Source organism: Anomaloglossus baeobatrachus, chromosome 4 (assembly GCF_048569485.1).
Source record: "Anomaloglossus baeobatrachus isolate aAnoBae1 chromosome 4, aAnoBae1.hap1, whole genome shotgun sequence".
Taxonomy (NCBI): Eukaryota; Metazoa; Chordata; class Amphibia; order Anura; family Aromobatidae; genus Anomaloglossus; species Anomaloglossus baeobatrachus.
The window spans coordinates 526,548,624-526,570,476 of record NC_134356.1 but is presented as its reverse complement, the minus strand read 5'-3'; the positions used below and the strand labels follow the sequence as shown (position 1 = coordinate 526,570,476).

Genomic DNA, 21,853 nt, shown 5'->3' with positions numbered 1-21,853 from the left:
TGTTCCTGTGTGCACTTGCAACATTAATCTATTTCATGTTGCTTTTGGAGTAATGGCTTCTTCCTGGCAGAGTGGCTTTTCAGCCCATGTTGATACAGTGCTCGTTTCACTGTGGCTAATAACACAATCTTACCAGTTTCCACCAGCATCTTCGCAAGGTCTTTTGCTTTTGTTCTTGGGTTGCTGTGCACATGTCTGACCAAAGCACGTTCATCTCTGGTGCACAGAACCCATCTCTTTCCTGAGCGGTATGATGGCTGGACATTCCCATCTTGTATGTACTTGCGTATAATTGTTTGTACAGATAAATGAGGCTCCTTCAGGTATCTGGAAATTGCACCCAAGGATGAACCAGACTTGTGCAAGTCCAAACTTTTCTTCCTGAGATCTTGGCTGATTTATTTTGACTTTCACATGATGCTGCACAAAGAAGCAGTGTGTTTCAGGTGTGCATTAACATATATCCACAGGTGTGTCTTTAATTAACTCAGATGTGGCCAATAAACCTATCAGAAGCTTCCAAATACCTGATATCATCATATGGGCTGTCCCATATTGCTTCAAGGCATAGTACTCTTAGTGCATGTAATCTTTTCTCTTTCTCTCTTTTTTTTTTTTTTGATAATGAATATAAACTTCTGGTTTCAACTGTATGAGAGGGGCATTTTTGTCCTTTAAAAAGAGTGCAAAAAAACCCCAACAAAAAACATTTTCAGCCTGTTCAAGTTGTATATGGTTTTGTTTTTTCAAAGCAAAATGCTGAAAAAAAAAATATTATGCAAACTGTAATTTCTCTGAAGGGCTGCGGATACATTGATATTTAGTTAAGAGTGCAGTTAATCCAAATGTGGTTAGATCGCGGAAAATGACTATTTCCCATGCAATGAATTTTAGGTTTCTATGATGTTATTGCTAATACCAGTGTATTAAGGATGTAATTTCTAAAACGTCCAGTATTCGGAGAGAAGTGAGGTTACTTTGTCACATTCTAGCTACAGAATAATAATCTTATTTGTGTGATGTGACTGACTTTACTCTTTAAACACACCCAAGTAAGTGGAACGGCTCACGCCTTCTAGCTCCTTGTGTAATCTAAAGAGGACCAGTCACCAGGTCACAAATGGGCTGTTTTTGCTCATAAAATGTATTCCTTCTGAGCCACTGAGTGTTCAGTAATATCCTGGATGCAAGCTTTGCGAGCGGTGGTTGTCGGCGCTACCAAAGGAGACGAATGAGTCAGATGAGGTAGATGTATTTTTTTATTCAATGGATTGCTAAAAATTAGCAATAAAAAAATCCATCCAAATTTTTTTGCACTGACTATTCAGTGGATCAGAAGCAATATAATATGTATATATAATTTTTTATTATTTGTTTTAAATACACCATACGGTTACTGTAATTTATCTGGTCTTTGCCAAGAGGCGTGGCTTACAGGCCTGGAGAGCAACCTAAATGTCCCCAGAGGATCCTCCTTAGTAGGGACCATAAAAATTAGCACCAAATAAAAAAGATCATATCTCTGGAATCCTATGGAGGAATTAAAAAAACAAAAAAAAAACAAACTAAAAAAAAAGCATATTCAGGGGAGGAGTAAGATTAAAGGGATTGTCCACTACTTTTACATTGATGGCATATCCTTACAATAGGTCATCAATGTCTGATCGGCTAGGGTCCAACATCCCGCATCCCCGAGGCAGCAGCAGGTAGCCAGAAATGCTCAGTTCTGGCACTACTGTCTTCTGATAGCGGCTGGAAGGCGGATATGCAGTACCCGGCCGACTGAGAACAGCTGATCGGCGGGGTGTCGCACCACGGCCGATCAGACATTGATGGCCAAGGATAGGCCATCAATGTAAAAGTAGTGGATAACTCCTTTTAAAGTAAATGCAAAAACTGCCCACTTTTTGACCCAGTGACAGGTTCTTTTTAAGTAATTTTCGTACAATAAATGTTTTTTTTTTCTTATTTGTTTGTTTGTTTGTTTTTTAATCTAAAATATTGCAGTAAAAAAGCATAAGATGCAATATTGTTTTGTTTTTTTTTCCCTGAAATATTGATTATACACTGATAACCAAATGTTTTGTGTGTGTTTTTGTTTTTTTTTTTTTATTTATTATTTTTTTTTTGCAATGTGTGAATAATGGATTTGCCAACTTTGTGGTACATTTACTGATCAGGTCTAATATATAGAATAGGTAAACTTAGTCTGAAAACGCTCCAAATTTAGGATCGTGATCATGGTGTTTTATATTTTGCCCATTTTAAATACTAACTTTTCATCACCTATTGGGTTGCGATTGCCTTGTGCAAGTAATTTGCTCCAAAATTGTGCAGCACATTTTAATCGCACCCATCTTTGTTAAACCAATTCCCTAAAGGGGGTGTTACACGCAGCGATATCGCTGGTGAAAGCACCCGCCCCCGTCGGTTGTGCGTCACTGGCAAATCCCTGCCCGTGGCGCACAATATCGTTCGGAGCCGTCATACGGGACTTACCTGTCTAGCGACGTCGCTGCTGCCGGCAAACCGCCTCCTTTCTAAGGGGGCGGTTCGTGCGGTGTCACAGCTACGTCACTAAGCGGCCCAATAGAAGTGGAGGGGAGGAGATGAGCGGGACGTAACATCCTGCCCACCTTCTTCCTTCCGCATTGCCGGCGGCTGCAGGTAAGTTGTAGTTCGGCATTCCCGCGGTGTCACACGTAGCGATGTGCGCTGCCTCGGGAACGACGAACAACCTGTGTGCTCAACAATCAACGATTTTTTAAAAAGGAACGACGTGTCAACGATGGACGATTTGGTGAGTATTTTCCATCGTTAACGGTGGTTCGTGCGTGTCACACGCAACAACGTCACTAATGATGCCGGATGTGCGTCACGGAATCCGTGACCCCGGTGATATATCGTTAGATACGTCGCTGCGTGTAACTGGGCCTTTAGTCACACCTTAATGATCAATGAGCCACAAAATCAGTGCAAACAATAAATATATTGCTAGACCTGTACATCAAACAATACCTTTCCCTCGTTATGTCAGTAAAATAAGGAGCCTCACGTTCTCTGTCCGTGCAGAGTGATCAGAAGGCGTCCGGGCATACAATGTAACAGATAACTATAGCGCTGGCGTTCTACATTGTTGTCTAGTGAACTTTGTAAAGGTTCTCCCTCCAAATGCAGTAATTGTTTCCTCCTCTTAGGCCTTCACATAAATATAAGCACTGTTTAATACAGTGACTGTATTTATTCTTTTTAATGGAAATTAAAGGGTTTCTGAGGGTTAGTAAACATGTAATTAGCAGGGACTTTCATCTCGCTCTGTGCGCTCAGCAGTGTAGCTCTAGAATGGCAACAAGTTGCCTGTACATTGTACATGTCGCAATGTTATGCAGGCGTAATTACACTGGGTCATACAGGGTAAAAACGATACGCTATTTGCTTTGTGCTGGGAAAGTTTTTTTTCTCTGATAGGTCATGTTCCTTTCTGAGATTCATTCATTAAATGATTTCTGCAGATTTATGTAAATTTTAGTGGGAACTAGAATAAATTATTCTCGGTTTTCATGGTATGTGCAGCACAGTAGTTTGATGTTTTGCATTCACGGTCTATCCCTCTCTAGATATTTACCCAGTGCAAAAACTCGCTGACAACTAAAACGTTATTTATTTTTTTTTTTTTTTACTAACTATGTATTATGTTAGGAAGGGATGGGTCTTAAAGTGCACCTGTCATGTGCAATATCCACCCAGAACAACAAGCAGTTCTGGGTGCATATTGCTAATCCCTCCCTATCTGTCCCTGTATCTAGTAGCATACATAAAGAGATCTTTAGAAAACGTATTTCTAAATATCCTTTATGATATGCTAATGAGCGCAGGGACTAGTCATAAGGGCGTTAGTTCCTGCGCTCATTCCGCCCTCTTAGCATGGGAGTGCTATCATGCTAGTCAATGCAGCCTCACCAGCGGTGATGTGCATACGTCTGTCCACTGTGACCGATGATCAGAAGTCTCGGCACTTCAGGTCATTCGCACTAGACCTCTAAAGCCGGGATGCGTACACCTGGCTTCATACTGTGCATGACCGGAAGTGCTGGGCATTCAGATCAGTGCACAAAGGTACGCTCATCACCGCTGGTGACGCTGCATTGAATGGCATGTTAGTACACTCCTGTAGGCGTGGTAACATTGTAGCGCCCCTGAGCCATCAGGAGCTACAGGGAACTGCATCTTGTCAGTGATGCAGGACCTACCCCCAGGGACCCAGAAAACCAGTGCCGGTAACACCAAAACATTCATAGAATCCCTCCCCCCCCCCCTTCAAGTCTGGTGACTGGCTAGGGTTGGACCCAATGGATGGCCACCTAGGGGTGAAACCGATCCAGTCCACTAGACTACAGACAGGGAGGAGGGACCAGACGGTCAGTAAGTGGAAGTGAAAGGAGACGGACCTAACGGTACTGATAGGAGAGTGTAACGGTGACCTGAGGGCCCAGGCATGTGGTTGCCGAAGGAGTACAGTGGAGTACTCTCGGAACCATAGCACCGACTGGGTACAGAGCCCTAGGTCAGGAAAACGCTCCAGGCAGACCTGATAAAATCTGCTCGGTGAGGGGACCATCCAGGACCTCACCGATCGTAAAGTTCGGGGCACAACAGTGATGGGAGAACCTGGGACCGGGAACAGAGAACCGACCCAACAGGGTTCAAACTGCCTGCCGTACGGACTAAGACTGAAAGACTACCAGGAAGGGAACCCCAGACGCTCCAAGCCACGGGGACCCACCAACCAGAGACAGGTGCAGGGGAAGTAAGCCACCAGATGACCACACCGGCACTGGAACTAAGGGGACCAGTGGTCAGGACCAGCCTCCATCAGGTTGCAAGCAACATCTCTGTGAGTAAAGAACCAGTTACACTGCAATCCCTTGTATGGCCTACCTTCTTTCCGCGCCCCAGTATTATCAACGGACATAAACCTCCACACCATAATTTACCCCCTGGGGTCCAGCCCTACTTGCGGAGGGCCACAACATCCAGGCTGCCATTAACATCAGCCCCAGCAGTGAGAGACTTTGCAGCGGCGACTTCTCCCATATAGACGCATACCGCAAGTGGCGTCACGAAAAACTCTTTATTTTTATTTTTCCCTTGTACAAAACCCTTTTTAAGCGACCCCCAGGGTCACGGAACCGGGCAACTGCCACCCAGTGAACTGTCCCAGTAGTATACAGCCCGGGACTGAGTATTCCAAAGCTCTGGGGCGCGTTAACATGCTAAGAGGGTGGAATGAGCACAGGAACTAATGCCCTTGGGATTAGATAAAAGATGTTTAGAAATACTTTTTCTAAAGATCTCTTTATGTATGCTACTAGATGCAGGGATTAGCAATATGCACCCAGTACTGCTCGTAGTTCCGGGTGCATATTGCACCTGACAAGTTCACTTTAATAGAGATGAGTAGCCTACTCTTACTTTACAGGCATAAGTTGCATTTTCAGCCCATTATATATTCTCATCTACAATGGAAAATTATTTAGTAAAATTGTTTAGCAAAAAAAATATAAAATAAATGGCTAATTGTTGTGAAATGATTTTGTTTTACCAATCTTCTTTTACATAGGCCAGCACTGTGGCTCAGTGGTTAGCACTGTAGCGCTGGGGTCCTGGGTTCGAATCCCACAAAGGACAACATCTGCAGGGAGCTTTTAGGTTCTCTCTGTGTTTGCATGTGTTTCCTCCCATACTAGATTAGATTGTGAGCCCAATGGGGACAGTGTTGCTGTTGTATGTAAAGTGCTTTGGAATTAATGGCGCTATATAAGTGAATAAATATTATTTTCTGAAGCTAAAACTTGCTGTTTTCCTGTTACCAGAGACTGATGGATTGTGGAAGCAGATAGGTCACATTACTGACTACAGAGTGTAGATGCATCCTCGTTTGTTTTCCAGCGAATTCTTGAAATTGCTATGTATATGAATGTGTGAAAAAGTTGTGAAGTAGCTTCAAAGTAGCATAGTGATGTATAAAAGGTTACATCATATGTAATGTATGCAAGGTTACATTTTAATTTAGAGTAAAAGGTGAAAAGCAGAAAGAAGGTCTGTGGCCTGCTCAACCGTGTCATCCTCATTAATCTGCCTTATTAGAAATGTAACATCCAATGGGGAAAAGTATTTATACAAAGAATTCAAGAAATCATGACACCACTCATGAAGACCACTGAGTTGTCATGTTTTAGAAGTAAAAAGGCATTTATACTGCAAGATAATTGCAAATGAAGGCTGTTAAAACGCTCTTTTTACAATGATCTTGCTGTGTAAACAGGCAGCCACGCATTGGATGAATGAGCAAAACACTGGTTCATTGGGTGAAAAGATCTTTTCTGTGGTATAGAAGATCATCGTTCTCCAACAAGACTCGCACTGCCGAGAACTATGGCAGTCTGTGCGCACTGTGATCTAATATAGATCGCCCGGTGGGCTCTTTTGCTTTGGTCTGCCTTTGTAAATGGGCATTTAAGCAATCACCGATAGATAAAAGTTTATCAATTGACCGTCATATTGTGCAACCGGTCAGTCCCTTTAAACAGAGCTTAAAGAGGTAGTTCACTACTTTCAAGCCATATTGATATAATGTTGAGAAACAAGGCTTCTCTCAAATACCTTGGGTTGTCAATAGTGCCTGTGAGCGGCGCTATTGCGGTCCGCTCCTCCCCTTCTTGTGACCACCGGGTTCTCTGAACACTGATGTCTGGTGATGTCACATCAACTGCCAGTTGACCTGACATCACTGTGGCCGGCCCAAGTGTTTCTGAGTGACTGTGCTGTGGGTGGGTGGTGTTTCACCGTGACATCAGAGTTCACGGAGCATGGTGGAGGGGAGGGGGGGTGTAAGAGTGGACTGCATTAGCGCCACTGACAGGTATTTGAGAGAAACCTTGTTTCTCAACATTATATTGATGTGGCTTGGAAAAATAAGTTGTGAACCGCCCCTTTAAGTGAGACTCTCTTCTTCAGTCCTCCGAAATCTCTTCATCTCTAGGACAGCATTCGAATTTTCAGGGTTTGATGATCGGCCCTAACTGGGGTATAAATAAAATAGATTTGTTTTTTTATAACGTTTCACACTAGAGGCGTATTCTGGTTTAGGTGAATTAATGTTATCATTTTATTACAGGTTGTAGGATCTTCCAATACATATTTTATGTTGATTCCTTGTCATTCTTCCGGAATGTTATGTGATTGCTCCTGTTCTGATGCACACGGGGCAGAGCTTGTTACCAGACACCGCTTCTGTAACCGGCCGTGCACCCGACTACAACTTTTCATCATATTACAGTAGCATTTGTTTGCTAAACACCACCTGAGAACTATAATTTGCAGACTTTTCTGCATTCTCCATTAGACAATGTAGATTTCATTCTGTTATGGGACTGATAACGTCTTGTGTAGTACAGTGAAGGTTACTGTATATGAAGCATATTCAGTAGCCGTTTTATATTGCAGCACACATTGTAGCCATTTTATCAACTTTGTACAATTTACTTGGGCGAGATCCAATCTGATTTCTCTAGAAATTCAGTTCTGAATCTCCCACAAATAATTGGCTCTTAAATAGTAGGAAATGTGTAGATTATCTTGAAGAAAAAAATGTTGGTTGTTTCTTGATGATTTCCTTTGAGAAGGAAATAAGTACACAGAATGATGGATTGGTTTGAGTTGTTCTAAATTTATCTTTCCTGTTCCCTTATCCTCTCACATGTAGGTTTCCTTGAAACATTCACAACGGTAAGGGTTTGAGGCGCTAACTCCTGATATTTTTTTTTCCAGCGGTTTACATTGGGTACTGCTTTTATGGGCTGACATGAAAAAAAAAGAATATTAAGTTTATCCTAAATTTGAATTACTTATTTTCCTTTCTAGAGTTGTACTAGGGTTTTTGAACATTTACTAGAAGCTTGAAGACTAGGGAGGGGAAACTGCAGGCTCATGGAGGACGAGAAGATGCCATATTCCCCATTTTAGAATTGATTAGAGGTTCTTATATTCACATGCACAACTGATTCATTGAAATAGATTATCATGATAATTATGCTTTTATTTTAGTTGTGTTTTATATACAGTGGAACCTTGGATTAAGAGTAAATTGGTTTGAGAGCATTTTTTAAGACAAGCAAAACTTTTTAAAAATTTGTAACTTGGTTTAAGAGCAATGATTTGCACTAAGAGCAAATACTCACCGTGCACACTTCCAGTTCTGTCCTTTCACCGCGTTCTGACCCGCTCTGGAGGCAACTTTGTCTATATGTACTGTATACTATATACAGTATACCATTGCACAGTACAGTATATACTATATAGCATGTCTATCAATTTGCATTTGTGGATACAGTATTGTACTCGGCTAACCAGTACAGCACATTGCTTGTACTGTATCTCTTGCACATCAACAATTCTTTTGTAAGCTAATTTACAGTTTAATTTCTTTTATGTTTTTTACTGTAAAGTATGTATTAGTGAACTGTAATAATTTTATATGAATACAGAACATTTTGTATTACTATAATATGTTTGTATAAATACAGTAACTATTTTTGGGCTGTGGAACGAATTGTCAGCATTTCAATTATTTCCTATGGGAAAATTTGCTTTGATAGAAGAGTAACTTGGTTTAAGAGCACACTCCCGGGAACCAATTATAATAATAATATAATTATGCTCGTAATCCAAGGTTCCACTGTATATAAAAAAAACCCATTTGATCCAGCCCTGCTGTGCTTCCCTGCATCTGTTATCAACTTATGTTCTGTAGAATGAAAAAGGCCCCATTCACATTACAGTTGTCTGGGACTAACATATTGATCACCTCTATGTAGCATAGGACATTAATATCAGATAGGCAGTAGAGATGAGCAATTCTGTCAAGGTTCGGTTCGCCGGCAGCAAACAAGCTTAGCTCCACAGGTTCGAACTTGATCCGAGCCCTGGATCAAGTCACTGATTGGCAGTTTGAGTCTCCACCCATTTACAGCCAGCCATAAAGAGAGATCACTTCTGGGGGAGGGTGGGCTTTTTTTTTTTTTTTTTTTGCTTACTTCATCGGAGTACGCTGTTGTTACCCCCAGTGTGCGCCGTCCAAATACTGCAATGAACTCGCACAGGGCTTAGCACCAAGCGTACCCGAGCACAGCGCTGCTCATACGAGTTTTGTTTGCCCGTACAGCATTTGATCCATGAATTCAAACCTTAATTTTTAAATTGGGTGTTCGGTTTGAAAACCGAACCTCAAGTTTGCTCATCTCTAATACGCAGCAGCAAACATCATGAATGCAGCAAGCAGGATCCTATTTCTGTACAACCATTACACCGATGCCCCCACCTTGTGCCAGTCATTGCACTGGTTGCTCATCCGCTACAGAATCCAATATAAACTTATCACTCTTACACACAAAATGCTCCACAGTTCTGCGCCGCTCTACATCTCCTCTCTCTTCTCTGTCTACCACCATACTTGTCCCGCCAATGACCTAAGACTAACATTTTCCATAATCCGAACCTTGCACTAACATTTCCAGGACTTCTCTTGTGTGCTACCTATTTTTCAAATGCACTACCCTAGACAATCCAAACAATTCCCAATATCCACAGTTTCAGCCATGCACTAAGTACGCTTATGTTCAGACTGGCTCATCTTCTCACCACACTAACCTAACCTCTCTTCCACACTCTTGTACTTATACACACATTGGCTGGTGACCTATTCAAGCAGCGTTGTCTGTATGCCACTATTTATTATATTGATGATTGGACCTTACACGACAAGCACTTTATTTTTACCATTTGTGTTTACCCTATTTCCTCATAGATTGTAAGCTTGTGAGCAGGGTCTTCACTCCTCTTGGTATGCGTTGGACAATGTGTTGCTTTATAGTAAAGTCTTACCTTGTCTGTACAAGTACCCTCTGAATTGTAAAGTGCTGCAGAATATGTTGGCGCTGTAAAAAGAGCAATTATATATTAGTGGGGATATGAAACTCTTATTTCTCAGGAATGCAGCAACAGATAAGAGATGTAAAAGTGTTGATGAATTTTTAGGCCTGCGTGCCTATACTTCGTTTGGGAGAAGGTTACTGACAGATTCCCTATAAATATAAAATTGTAATTTCTTTTTGTCCCTCCTAGCTACTTAGTTACATAGTTACTTAGGTTGAAAAAAGACCTAGGTCCATCTAGTTCAACCTTCCTCCACCAGTTCTACATTTAGTCACTAAGTCATTTATAACCAACAATGTTGTGTGTAGTGAGGAAATCATCCAGCCCTTTTTTAAAAGCTGTTATAGTATCTGCCATTACAACCTCTTATGTTTTTATTATTGCCAATTATAAAATGTGTTTAAAAACATTAGGACTTACAAATGTATTAATGCAGTATGTCACTTTCCCATTTAGACAGATCAGTCGTGACGACTCCACAACAGTTGGTGCTTGAAGTCAACACTCCCATGTTTAGCAGTAAGTATGATTATCTTCCGTATGTCGTGAAAACCCCAGGGGAAACCAAGCTGCAGTTATTGTGATGGTCATAAAAGGGTTACACTGATTGTAGGGAGGAAGACTCTGAGTAATTGGACAGTTAGCTATTTTTTCCACGTGATGTAGAACCATAGACACAAGTAAGGAAAGGATATTCAGCCTACTGTGTAACTGCCTTCAAAGGGTCCTAGTCGGTGCACGAAGATTCCAAGGCGGCACACCCAGGATAAGGTGCGATGAAAGATCATAAGACCATAGAAAAGATCCAGCACTGACTCCAAATCAATTTAGATAAAAAAATTCCATTTATTCAGAAAACTCTGTTTAAAAAGACACACACATAATAATTTTTCTTTTTTAAGGTGCATGGCCCTTATGTGTTGCAGACTCAAATTGGTCCTTAATCTTAAGCCTAAAGCGGGCTTTACACGCTGCGATCTCTCTAGCGAGATCGCAAGCGATCGTACCCGCCCCTGTCGGTTGTGCGACACTGGCAAATCGCTGCCCGTCGCGCACAACGTCGCTTACCCCCGTCACACGCATTTACCTGCCCTGCGACGTCGCTTTGGCCAGCGAACCGCCTCCTTCCTAAGGGGGCGGTTTGTGCGGCGTCACAGCGACTTCACACAGCAGGCGGCCAATAGAAGCAGAGGAGCGGAGATGAGCGGGACGTAAACATCCCGCCCACCTCCTCCTTCCGCATTGCCGATGGAGGCAGGTAAGAAGATGTTCGTCGCTCCTGCGGTGTCACATACAGCGATGTGTAGAGCTGCAGGAACGACGAACAACATCGCTAACATCCTGAAAACGATTTTTTGTTTCAGGACGACCTCTCAACGGCAAACGATTTTGCCCTCTTTTGCGATCGTTTAAGATCGCTCTTAGGCTGCTTTCACACTACGTTTTTTTAACATCCGTCATGAACGTTTTTTTAACGCAAAAGCGGATCCAGTGCAAATGCGTTTTCATTTCAATGCATTTGCAATGGACTCGCGTCAACGTGTATTCACCTGCGTTTGCGTGCGTTATAGCAAGGATCCAGCGAGTTGCAGTTTTTTAACATTTTTCAAAAACGCTACTTCTAGCGTTTTTGAGCTGCGTCCAAATACTGCAAATTGCTGGATCCTGACTAAACAGCGCGCAAACGCATGTGAACGCTGGCATGGTGATAGACAGGATCCTGCTTGCTCTACTGAGCATGCACAGAAACCAGTCTCGGGTGATCAGTCCCTCTCTCCCCCTCCCTCTCTCACCCTCTCCCTCCACCCTCTCATTCCTCCCTCCCTCTCTCTGTCTCTCCCCCTCCCTCTCCTGTCTCTCTCTCTCCCACCTGAGAGCTGCGGACACTCGTAACCAAGGTAAATATCGGGTAACCACTTCTTTTAGTTACCCGATGTTTACGTTGGTTACGTGTACAGACGCTCGTAACCAAGATAAATATCGGGTATCCAAGCAAGTTACCCAATGTTTACCTTGGTTACGAACCTCCGCAGTTGTAAGTAGCCGGGTCCCAGTCTGGCACGTTTAGTTCCCCTCACTCCTGATCACATTACTCCAATGCCCGCCCCTAAACATCCAGTGACAGGATCCTGCAAAATAACACATGCGTTAGCATGCGTTTTTTGCTGTAAAAGCAGGATCCGCTTTTACAGCAAAAAAACGTTCAGGACGCATGTTAAAAAAACGTAGTGTGAAAGCAGCCTTAAGTGTTACACGCTGCGATCTCGTTAATGACGCCGGATGTGCATCACAAATAACGTGACCCCGACGATAATTCATTAATGATATCGCAGCGTGTAAAGTCCGCTTTAGGTCCTTAATCCATAGGTAGCGTGAAACACACAATAAAGAATGTGTGTGTGTGTATATGTATGTATGTATGTATGTATGTGTATATATATATATATATATATATATATATATATATATATATATATATATATAATTACAGTGCCTACAAGTAGTCTTCAACCCCCTGCAGATTTAGCAGGTTTGATAAGATGCAAATAAGTTAGAGCCTGCAAACTTCAAACAAGAGCAGGATTTGTTAACAGATGCATAAATCTTCCAAACCAACAAGTTATGTTGCTCAGTTAAATTTTAATAAATTTTCAACATAAAAGTGTGGCCCAATTATTATTCAACCCCTAGGTTTAATATTTTGTGGAATAACCCTTGTTTGCAATTACAGCTAATAATTGTCTTTTATAAGACCTGATCAGGCCGGCACAGGTCTCTGGAGTTATCTTGGCCCACTCCTCCATGCAGATCTTCTCCAAGTTATCTAGGTTCTTTGGGTGTCTCATGTGGACTTTAATCTTGAGCTCCTTCCATAAGTTTTCAATTGGGTTAAGGTCAGGAGACTGACTAGGCCACTGCAACACCTTGATTTTTTCCCTCTTGAACCAGGCCTTGGTTTTCTTGGCTGTGTGCTTTGGGTCGTTGTCTTGTGTAAACCTTCTAAATTTGCACGGGGTTGAATACTACTTGCAGGCACTATATATATAAATATATATAAATATATATACACAGACGCGCACACACACACACATGTATATGTGTGTGTGTATATATATATATATATATATATATATATATATATATATATATATATATATATATAATATGGAGTTTTCTTTATTTTCATGACTCTAAAAATTGTAGATTCACATTGAGAACATCAAAACTATGAAGGAAATACTTAAAAAAGTGTAAAACAACTGAGAATATGTCTTATAATCTAGGTTCTTCAAAGTAGCCACCTTTTGCTTTGATTACTGCTTTGCACACTCTTGGCATGCTCTTCATGAGCTTCAAGAAGTAGTCACCGGAAATGGATTTCCAACAGTCTTGAAGGAGTTCCCAGAGATGCTTAGCACTTGTTGGCCCTTTTGCCTTCACTCTGAGGTCCAGCTCACCCCAAACAATCTCAATTGGGTTCAGGTCTGGTGACTGTGGAGGCCAGGTCATCTGGCGTAGCACCCCATCACTCTCCTTCTTAGTCAAATAGCCCTTACACAGCCTGGAGGTGTGTTTGGGGTCATTGTCCTGTTGAAAAATAAACGCAAACCGGATGGAATAGCACGCTGCTGCAAGATGCTGTGGTAGCCATGCTGGTTTAGTATGCCTTCAATTTTTAATAAATCCCCAACAGTGTCACCAGCAAAGCACCCCCACACGATCACACCACCTCCTCCATTCCTCCATGCTTCATGGTGGGAACCAGGCATGTAGAGTCAATCCGTTCACCTTTTCTACAAAGACACGGTGGTTGGATGCAAAGATCTTAAATTTGGACTCATCAGACCAAAGCACAGATTTCCACTGCTCTAATGTCCATTCCTTGTGTTCCTTAGCCCAAACAAGTCTCTTCTGCTTGTTGCTTGTCCTTAGCAGTGGTTTCCTAGCAGCTATTTTACCATGAAGGCCTGCTGAGCAAAGTCTCCTCTTAATAGTTGTTCTAGAGATGAGAAGGTGTGTCCAAACTTTTAGTTTTGTACTATATCTATATATAAATTATATATATATATATATATGTGTGTATGTGTGTGTGTCCAGTATATAATATGTATGTATGTGTATATGTTACAGGCAATTTATGAAAATACCTAGGCAGTGTATACAATCCCTGTCGTTTTCAGGCAAGGTATGAAGTATCTGCGTTGTTCTATACTTTTCCTAGGCATTACATAAAATATCTAGGTATTATAAAGAATGACAAGAACTGCTCAGGCAAAGTCTGATATAATGCCCAGATTGGAAAAGTCTTTAGTAACAAACAGTCAAAAAACTAATGAAAGAAGAAATACTAAATGAACAGGATATCTTTACTGGGAAAAACACAAAGAAACAGAAATGTCATTCCTGACTATTAGTCTTTAGTAACAAACAGTCAAAAACATGAAAGAAGAAATGCAAAATGAACAACAGGATATCTTTGCAGGGGAAAAAAAAAGGAATCGGCAGTGTCATGCCTGACTCTTTGTTGCAGCACGGGAGGCTAGAATGGCATTTTGAATTTTTGTTTTTTTTTATTTTTTTTGACGCAAAGGCATTTGTTAGTTTGGCACTTAGGTGGGGTTTTGGCGCCGTTACCGACATCGCAGCGTGTAAACCCTAGGAGCGACAATCACCGATCGCAAAAACGTCAAAAAATGTTGATCGGTGACACGTCGCTCCTTTTCATAATATCGCTGCTGCTGCCGGTACGATGTTGTTCCTCGTTCCTGCAGCACCACACATCACTGTGTGTGAAGCCGCAGGAACGACGAACATCTCCTTACCTGCGTCCCGCAAGCAATGCAGAAGGAAGGAGGTGGGCGGGATGTTATGTCCCACTCATCTCCGCCCCTCTGCTTCTATTGGCCGGCCGCTTAGTGACGTCGCGGTGACATCGCTGTGACGCCGAACGCACCTCTCCCTTGAAGGAGGGATTTTTCGGCGGTCACAGCGACATCGCCGACCAGGAATGTGCGTGTGAAGCTGCCGTAGCGATAATGTTTGCTACGACAGCAATCACCACATATTGCATGTGCGACGGGGGGCGGGTGCTATCGCACTCGACATCGCTAGCAATTGCTAGCGATGTCGCAGCGTGTAAAGCCCGCCTAAGTCTTGCCACATACACCTCAAATTCCTTGGCCACTTCCTGGGGACTGAGCAGTAGCAGCAGATCGAAGAGATATTTTGTGGTCAGGAACATCTTGAACCTTGAGCAAGCCCTTTTCACAAACACTGAATTGTGATCTAGCATAGAGTTGGTTCAAAATTCCTCGCACCGTTCCAAGTCGGTAAAAGCCGTCTTCTGTCACATCCATAACAACTGCTAGCAGATTTCGCAGATCACATGTCCCTTGTCTACGCCAGGGATCGGAACCTGCACAGTGTCCCCCAAAGATGCCGGAGGAAATTTTTTGTCAGTGTCCACTTTCATTTTCTGCTCTGTCCACCCACTTTTGGACGGACCACCCCTGTAGTAGTATACACTCCGCCTGTTTGTCATTTAGGTATTCTATAGAATGACTAGGAAATGTATGAACATCTCATGTATTTCACACTTTGACGACCCAGTTCCGGCATTGTATACATTGCCTAGGTAGTCTATAGAATGCCCGTTTTTACACATTGGCGGTAAAATATTATATATAATATAATAATATAATATGTATGTGTGTATATATGTATGTGTATATGTATATATATATATATATATATATATTATATAATATATATCTCTGTCTCTGCTTTGTATGTGTCATGCTACCCATGACTAAGGACCATCATGGGTCTGGAAAAACGAAAGGCCATGCACCTTAAGAAAAAAGGATATTTCTTAACATGAGTCTTTTAGAGGGAATTTTTTGAATAGATTGACATTTTTAATCTCACTTGATTTTGGAGCCGGTGCTGGATCTTTTCTATTTTCTTCCATAGAATGATAGAGCTTCACCTGACCCACCTTTCTATAGTTCGGATTAGCGGACTTTCTACAAAATAAATTCAGTGGGAAAATACTTTACTTCTTGTTGGAACGTTGGAATGGTCTGGTCTTTTGTGGGTTTATGTGAATATTTTTAAAGATTAATAAGCTTTGACTAAGCTATCCGAACATAAATCCAGAAGAGCAACATCTGCTCTACAGCCATGAGAAATACTAATACATCCTAAATTCTATGGTCTTATGTATCCAGATATAATAAAAATTACCCTAGTCCTTTAGAACGTCTTAAAATCGAGTAAATAAAACCCGAGACTGAAACTTTCTAACAACCAGATTTTTTTTTTATTATGATCTGATATATATAAAGTTCTAAAATTCAAAGAGGGTGTACTTAGTTTTCCTTATGACTGATTAAAGATAGTAAAGAGTCCCCACACAGAGTTGTCATCTTCATCACGCACCCCCTTGAGGCTGAAACGTTTCAGCCTCCATCTCTGCTTTTTCGGTCAGATGAGTAGGCCTCAATTTTCCCTACAGACGTACTAAATATGTGAACTGAATTTTTCTAATCTAGAGGGGATCATGCAATTTACAGGACAACCCGCCATTATGTCCTTCCTGGAAAATGTGATCTTGATCCTGACGGGTATATAGTAGACGGGACACTGCGGCCTCAATATTACCTAGGTATCTTGTTAGTGTAAATGTATATGCAGGTTTACTGTGCGTGTTGTGTTGTGTTTTTTTTTGTTTTTTTTTTTAAATAAATATGGAATATATATTCATGCAGTTTTTTTTTTTTTTAGTTTAGCTAGCATCATTTCCTCGAGCTGAAATGTAGCATACCAAATGAATTATACATTTATTTTATGGCTGTGAAAACTACCCTCTTTATATTAGCTGAGCTAATAAACCTAAGCTTCTGGCGCTACAACAAACATGTCGTATGAGGCCGGATACATGATTCCTTTCTGCTTTTTTTTAATTGAGAATAGAGCCCTCATTAGAATTCACTATTGTATAACACCTCCCCAAAACAAGAGGATGGGGGCTTTTCAGTAGAGGCAGTCGCCCCCACAAGCTTTGCTTTGTTAGGGCATCTAATAATTTCTTAACTTTCCTGTAGTTTGTCTATAAACTGATTTATTTACGTAGATGAATTGAGAATATCATTTAAATAGGACTTCAGTGTATGTCAGTACATAGGATATATTTCTGCCGCTTTCCATTCATGTGAATAGTTTTTGATTCTGTAGCATGAGCAAATATTTCAGAAGTCAAATGTAGATAAATGGGATGGATTTTCAGATAAAATAGTAAACTAAAAGGCCTTCTAGATGCTCGTTAATCACCTAGTGGTAGAATATTGGCAGAGCCTAAGCATACTGTATATCCCATATGAAAGATCCAGTGCCGAAATTTCTGCGAATGTCCCCGTCTTTTGAATGCAGCATGTAAAGTTCAGATGAATTAACAAATTTTGTCTGAGAAATTTTTGCAATAAATCTATCACTTGAGAATACAGTGGAACCTCACTTAATGAGTAACCCAGTTAGCGAGTATTTCGCCTAACGAGCAAATCTTGCTGTAAATTTACAACTCGATTTACGAGCAAGCTTTGCTGTACGAGCAAAATAGTCACTGCACAAACGTCCGGTTCCGTACATCCACCACGCTCTAACCCGCTCTTGCAGTCAACACAAATGCACAAGCACGCACAAATACACACAAACACGCACGCATGCACACACCCATATTATGCTCACCTTACCTTCCGTTCCATCGCCGGCCTCATGGTTCTTGTAGTTCGCCGCTCCAGGATGTGTATCCGGTAACCATCGGCTTTCTCCCACTGAGAGCAATCAATCTTTTCTCAACTGGATAACTGTACCAAACCTTTTTTTCTTTTCGCACAACTATAATATAATGCAATTAATGGCCCAGATACAGCATATATGAGGCTGTTGGATACCTTGCACCTATAGCCAGACCGGACCTTGCTTCTAGAGATGTACATTCGAACCTTAAAAAAGTTTGGTTTTTGACTCCAACTTGATCCGAAACTCAATGGAGGTCAGTAATTGAGTATTTTGTGGTTCTGCCCATATGCTGCCAGCCATAACCAAAACGTTTCCAGAGGAGGGTAGTAGGGTTTTCAGATTTTTTTGGTTGTGTGCACACTGCATCTCATCACGCTGATTTTACTCCTAGTACGATCCGTTCAAACACTGCACAGGACTGAGCATCACTCATACCCAAGCACAGTGCTGCTCGCTTCATTGGCTTGCACTCGTAACTCACTCGAACTTCCAACCCAAACTTTGTTTTTTTTGGAAGTCGGTTTCTGAACCCAAACTCCGAACATCGAACCTCAGGTTCACTCCTCTCTACTTGCGACTGTAAGACCGGCATTAGAAATGTATGAAACTAGCTTTCGGCCACATTCACTGACCAGTATTTTGATTGGTCTTCAGTATAGTATTTGTGATCCAAAATCAGGAGTGAGAAACTATATTGGAATGAATTTTAACCCTACGGCATTTGGACCCACTCTTGTTTCTGGCTTAGGCTACATTCACACTTGCGTTATTTTGCATCAGTCACAATCCTTCGCCTTCAGGAAATACGGTATCCTGCAAAATATTTTGCAGGATTCCATTTTTTTCTCCATAGACCTGTATGAAGGACCAATTGCGACTGATGGCCCTGCGTTGCATCCGCTATGCGACTGATCAGTCATAGAATGACTGACCGCCGGGTGGAAGCAAAGCAGAATGTAATGTTTTTTGTAGCGAATAAAAAACGCAGTGCGCAGGATTCCGTCGGCATCCATCGTTAGTTATAATGGAAGCCTATGGGTGCCTGAATCCATCCAATCCGTCAAATGACGGATTCCGGCGACGGTCCAGTCTTTTAGCAACAGAGCATGCTCAGATGTGTAAATTCCTTTCTGGTTAGAAAATCTCTCTCTCTCGGTGTTGGACTCTCTCGGTGTTGGACTTTCTCGGTGTTGGACTCTCTCTCTATCTGTCGGTCGGTCAGTCTCTCTCCCTTTGTCTTTCTGTTGGTCGGTCTGTCTGTCTCTCGGTCAGTCGGTCTCTACCTCTCAACCCTTCTCTCCTACTCACCGATCACCTGCTTTTGAAAATGCCGGCCACTCATTATTCCATTTTGTATTCCCTGCTTCCCCCGCCCACCGGCACATATGATTGGTTGCAGTCAGACCCGCCCCCACGCTGAGTGACAGCTGTCTCACTGCAAGCAATCACAATAAATAAATAATTTTAAAAAATGACGTGCGGTCCCCCCCAATTTTGATACCAGCCAAGGTAAAGCCACACCGCTGAGGGCTGGTAGTCTCAGGATGGGGAGCCCCACGTTATGGGGAGCCCCCCAGCTTAAAAATATCAGCCAGCAGCTGCCCGGATTTGCCGCATCCATTAGATGTGACAGGCCCGTAACTCTACCCGGCTCATCCCGAATTGCCCTGGTGCGGTGACCATTGGGGTAATAAGGAGTTAATGGCAGCCCATAGGTTAATCATGGCAGGCGTCTATGAGACACCCCCTCATGATTAATCTGTAGTGAAAGTAAATAAACACAAACACCGAAAAATCCTTTATTTGAAATAAAAGACAAAAAAACTCCCTCTTTCACCACTTTATTAATCCTGAATACCCCTCCAGGTCCAACGTAATCCACACGACTCTTTCAGCTCTGCTACATCGGAAGCTGACAGCGAGCGACCGTAGAACACCGCCGCTCCTGTGAGCTCCACGCAGAAACTGAAGTGAGTTGCACTGTCAGCGGTGACGTCACTCAGATAGTGCCTGTGTGTGTGCTGTGATGATAGGAGCGGTAGTGCCTGTGTGTGTGCTGTGATGATGGGGGCGGTAGTGCCTGTGTGTGTGCTGTGATGATGGGGGCGGTAGTGCCTGTGTGTGCTGTGATGATGGGAGCTGTAGTGCCGGTGTGTGTGCGGTGATGATGGGGACGGACGGTAGTGCCGGTGTGTGTGTGTGCTGTGATGATGGAGGCTGTAGTGCCGGTGTGTGTGCGGTGATGATGGGGACGGACGGTAGTGCCGGTGTGTGTGTGCGGTGATTATGGGGGCGGTAGTGCCGGTGTGTGTGTGCGGTGATGATGGGGGCGGTAGTGCCGGTGTGTGTGTGCTGTGATGATGGGGGCGGTAGTGTCGGTGTGTGTGCTGTGATGATGGGGGCTGTAGTGCCAGTGTGTGTGCGGTGATGATGGGGACGGACGGTAGTGCCAGTGTGTGTGCGGTGATGATGGGGGCGGTAGTGCCGGTGTGTGTGCGGTGATGATGGGGGCGGTAGTGCCTGTGTGTGCGGTGATGATGGGGGCGGTATTGCCTGTGTGTGCGGTGATGATGGGGGCGGTAGTGCCGGTGTGTGTGCGGTGATGATGGGGGCGGTAGTGCCGGTGTGTGCGGTGATGATGGGGGCGGTAGTGCCGGTGTGTGCGGTGATGATGGGGGCTCTCTCTCTCTCTCCTTTGTCAGTTGTACCACAATCTGCAACGCATCAGTCACATCTGCCACAAAACGGATTGTGACTGATGCAAAACAACGCAAGTGTGAATGTAGCCTTAGAAATCCCAATCTAAATACTACCGTGTGAAAGAACGTACTGTGTAAACTTTACCCTATATTAATACTAAAGCAGAGGGTAATTGCTTAACATGCCAGCCTCACCCCCCCACTTCAGCAGCTCTTCCGCGGCCCACATTGGAAAAGCAGAAAGTAGAAGAACAGGGAAAGAAAGGCAGCATTAGCATTGTGGTTTTGATTGGCAGTGCCTGTGAAGGAGAGGTTATTTCATGTGGCTGTTTCTTTTCAGGCAATCTTTTCTTTATGTACACACCATTCATCTGGGTACAGTTCTCTATTCAAAATCCTTTTCTTTTTCACTCCTCTATTTTTTTTCCAATCACTCTTTCCCCCTCCTTTCTTTTCATTTCTGTCTTTTGTGTATTCCCCCCCCTCTCTGGGCTGATGCATTTTCTTCTCTTTTTATGTTCTTCCTGTGTTCAGTTCCTTTTTAGCTTCTCTTTCTTTTTTTTTTTTTTTGCATTGAGTATTTATTATGTGTTTTATGGGGGAAGGGAAGAGAAGCAGTAGTTGTTCTGCTGCTGTGAAGCGTCAACATATTTCCTATGAAAAGAAATGAAATAAGATATATTTTTCAGATTGCGATTGGCGAACGCAAAAAGCATTTTGGTGTAGGGCTAAATCATGTAGAGTTTGGCTTCATACGTATGACTTACAGCCAAAGTTTGTGACTGTGAAAATCCTGTAACGTGATGGAAGTAAAGTTTGATTAGCTGTGTTTGTACAGATCTGACGCCGCTGGACACGCAGGATGGCGGCTGCACACGGCATTGTGTTGTTGTTGGTCCACGGGGGGCAGCTGTCACATTTTCATCATGCTGTTGTTTGGAGCGTCTAACCTGCAGTCATTTTTGAGCATTTGCTGCTCGGAAGGACTTGTGTATAGAGCTCATCCATAACCAGAAACTAGAGGTATATCCTTGTAAAATTGGCAAAAACAAAGGGAACACAAAAAACTTCACTTTTGTCCTTGTTTCTATGCCACATTTCTGGAAAAATCAGTGCCACTAATACATTCACAGGGTATACAGTGAGTGCAGTAGCACTAAAGTGGGCTTTACACGCTGCGACATCGCCCGAGCGATCTCGTTGGGGTCACGGAATTTGTGACGCACATCCGGCCGCTTTAGCGATGCCGTTGCGTGTGACACCTATGAGCGATTTTGAGTCGTCACAAAAACGTTCAAAATCGCTCATCGGTGACATGGGGGTCCATTCTCAAATATCGCTGCTGATCGGTGTACGAAGTA

At 42.7% G+C, this 21,853-nt stretch overlaps 1 protein-coding gene across 2 annotated transcripts in view; it reads left to right on the top strand.

Annotated features, from left to right (window-relative positions):
• Positions 1-21,853, top strand: part of ZNF710 (zinc finger protein 710) — a 135,466-nt gene that overhangs the window by 16,204 nt on the left and 97,409 nt on the right. The window contains exon 2 of one of the 2 annotated variants that reach the window (XM_075342799.1): positions 10,450-10,512. The exons of the other annotated variant lie outside the window; for it this stretch is intronic. The gene's annotated coding sequence lies outside the window, so the exon portion shown is untranslated. The remainder of the gene's footprint in view (positions 1-10,449; positions 10,513-21,853) is intronic. 2 annotated transcript variants of the gene reach the window in all.